Consider the following 3,399-nt stretch of genomic DNA (forward strand, 5'->3'; position numbering starts at 1 on the left):
GTCAGAACACAGGAGTTATACTTCCTCCTCATTCCACTGGCTTCCTGTCTTCTCTGTTCTCTCCTTTCTCCTCTACCTCTCTTTCCTGTTTAACCTCTTCACTTCCTGCTCTTTACTTCCTGTTTGTGTTCTTCACTCTCCACTGATTTGAAACAGTTCCTAATGTAACAGGGTGAACTTTGTACTTTTACTAGGTAGACATTTTTTTTTTTTTTTCCTGTGTAGTTCACAAATTATTATTTTGCTTACGGGATACTACCTACTACTTAGAGCAAGTTGTAAGGTTAGTTATCTGAAGTAAGATGGTGAGAGTTAAGCCTAGTTAAGGTACCACCATTTTACGTATTCAGTGGTTATTTAGATCATATAGATGTTCTCACTTTCTCTCTCCGTTTGTACTCCTCACTAGACACTGAGGTGAAGGGGTTGGAGAGGGTGAAAGTAAAATGGTGGAAGTAGCCTAGCTATGATGCTAATGGTAGCTCAAAGTAAAATGGTGGAAGAGGCCTAGCTATAATGCTAACGGTAGCTCAAAGGAAAATGGTGGAGGAGGCCTAGCTATAATGCTAACGGTAGCTCAAAGTAAAATGGTGGAAGTAGCCTAGCTATAATGCTAATGGTAGCTCAAAGTAAAATGGTGGAAGTAGCCTAGCTATAATGCTAACGGTAGCTCAAAGTAAAATGGTGGAAGTAGCCTAGCTATAATGCTAACGGTAGCTCAAAGTAAAATGGTGGAAGTAGCCTAGTTATATCGGTCTTTCTCTCTCCGTTTGTGTTCCTCACTGACACAGCCTAGCTACTCAAAGCTCAGATCAATTTGTCACATGCGCAGAATACAACAGATGTAGACTTTATCGTGAAAAGCTTTGGAACATCTACATTTAAAAAGTCTAATATATCCATGTAATATAGCCTACACATCCACATTAAATGCTTTATTTATTTTAGACAGGTCTAAAGAAACATGATATGAAGAAAGTATAGTCTTTTTCAGAAGAACAGAATGGCATACTCTGAGTTGTCCTTATGTTAGGCCCTGATCTGGCTATACCATACAGTGAGGGAAAAAAGTATTTGATCCCCTGCTGATTTTGTATGTTTGCCCACTGACAACGACATGATCGGTCTATCATTTTAATGGTAGGTTTATTTGAACAGTGAGAGAAAGAATAACAACAACAAAAAATCCAGAAAAACGCATGTCAAAAATGTTATAAATTGATTTGCATTTTAATGAGGGAAATAAGTATTTGACTCCTCTGCTAAATATGACTTAGTACTTGGTGGCAAAACCCTTGTTGGCAATCACAGAGGTCAGACGTTTCTTGTAGTTGGCCACCAGGTTTGCACACATCTTAGGAGGGATTTTGTCCCACTCCTCTTTGCAGATCTTCTCCAAGTCATTAAGGTTTCGAGCCTGACGTTTGGCAACTCGAATCTTCAGCTCCCTCCACAGATTTTCTATGGGATTAAGGTCTGGAGACTGGCTAGGCCACTCCAGGACCTTAATGTGCTTCTTCTTGAGCCACTCCTTTGTTGCCTTGGCCGTGTGTTTTGGGTCATTGTCATGCTGGAATACCTATCCACGATCCATTTTCAATGCCTGGCTGAGGGAAGGAGGTTCTCAGCCAAGATTTGACGGTACATGGCCCGTCCATTGTCCCTTTGATGCGGTGAAGTTGTCCTGTCCCCTTAGCAGAAAAACACCCCCAAAGCATAATGTTTCCTCCTCCATGTTTGGTGTCATAGGCAGCATTCCTCCTCCTCCTCATTCATTGGCAAACTTCAGACGGGCCTGTATATGTGCTTTCTTGAGCAGGGGGACCTTGCGGGCGCTGCAGGATTTCAGTCCTTCACGGCGTAGTGTGTTACCAATTGTTTTCTTGGTGACTATGGTCCCAGCTGCCTTGAGATCATTGACAAGATCCTCCCGTGTAGTTCTGGGCTGATTCCTCACCGTTCTCATGATCATTGCAACTCCACGAGGTGAGATCTTTCATGGAGCCCCAGGCCAAGGGAGATTGACAGTTCTTTTGTGTTTCTTCCATTTGCGAATAATCGCACCAACTGTTGTCACCTTCTCACCAAGCTGCTTGGCGATGGTCTTGTAGCCCATTCCAGCCTTGTGTAGGTCTACAATCTTGTCCCTGACATGGAGAGCTCTTTGGTCTTAGCCATGGTGGAGAGTTTGGAATCTGATTGATTGATTGCTTCTGTGGACAGGCGTCTTTTATACAGGTAACAAACTGAGATTAGGAGCTCTCTCTTTAAGAGTGTGCTCCTAATCTCAGCTCATTACCTGTATAAAAGACACCTGGGAGCCAGAAATCTTTCTGATTGAGAGGGGATCAAATATTTATTTCCCTCATTAAAATGCAAATCAATTTATAACATTTTTGACATGCGTTTTTCTGGATTTTGTTGTTGTTATTCTGTCTCTCACTGTTCAAATAAACCTACCATTCAAATTATGGACTGATCATTTCTTTGTCAGTGGGCAAACGTACAAAATCAGCAGGGGATCAAATACTTTTTTCCCTCACTGTATGGCTGTGGGCTACACTAGTTCATTTAGCAGACAAGAGTTGCTTAGAATTCTGTGACATTATTTTATATTATTTTATAGTATGAAGAATATAATTGAACATAGCTGAATAAAATAGAAAGGATATTTTCTACAAACGATTTCCGAGGGAGTGCGCACATGCGGCTATTCTGTGTTGAGCAGTTAACAAAGAAACAGGTCCTCCTATATGCTTAATTTAGAGTTACTTATGCAACTTTTTGTTGTGATACAAACGTTGGGCTATATGTTTTGATTTTTAATACTTTTTAAGGCTGCATGATGCGACTCTAATGATGATTTGAAAAAAGTGTAATATTAGGAAAGTAGAGAAATAAATATAGTAGGCCTAGCCTATAGAAAGCTGATGGGATCCTCCTCTTTTTAGTAGAGGCCATCAAAACTGTGTTTTGTCACGCAATTGCAAAGACTATAGAAATGTTGCTCAACATGAGCTCATGGGCTCTCATGAAGTGTTTGATTTGATTTTCGAACACATTTGCATTGATGGTCAGAGTGATTAGAGGGACAATAGAGTGCTGCGTACCAGGCAGTTAGCAAGTTTGGTAGGCTACTAATGACCACCAGCTACTAATGACCATCTTGTAGAGGAGCTTGTAGAGGCCTAGTTATCATGACTAAACGGTCAGGTGGAATGTGACTGCGGTTATGACTCGTTACCGCCGGTGTGGCGGTAATACGGTCACTGTAACAGCTCTAGCTGTGGTGGTAAAATGATGTCCCTGATGGTTTCCCTTTAGCTATGCTAAATGCTAAGGTAGTATTGGTTTCCCTGTAGATATGCTAAATGCTAAGGTAGTATTGGTTTCCCTGTA

Source organism: Coregonus clupeaformis, unplaced genomic scaffold (assembly GCF_020615455.1).
Source record: "Coregonus clupeaformis isolate EN_2021a unplaced genomic scaffold, ASM2061545v1 scaf0078, whole genome shotgun sequence".
Classification (NCBI taxonomy): Eukaryota; Metazoa; Chordata; class Actinopteri; order Salmoniformes; family Salmonidae; genus Coregonus; species Coregonus clupeaformis.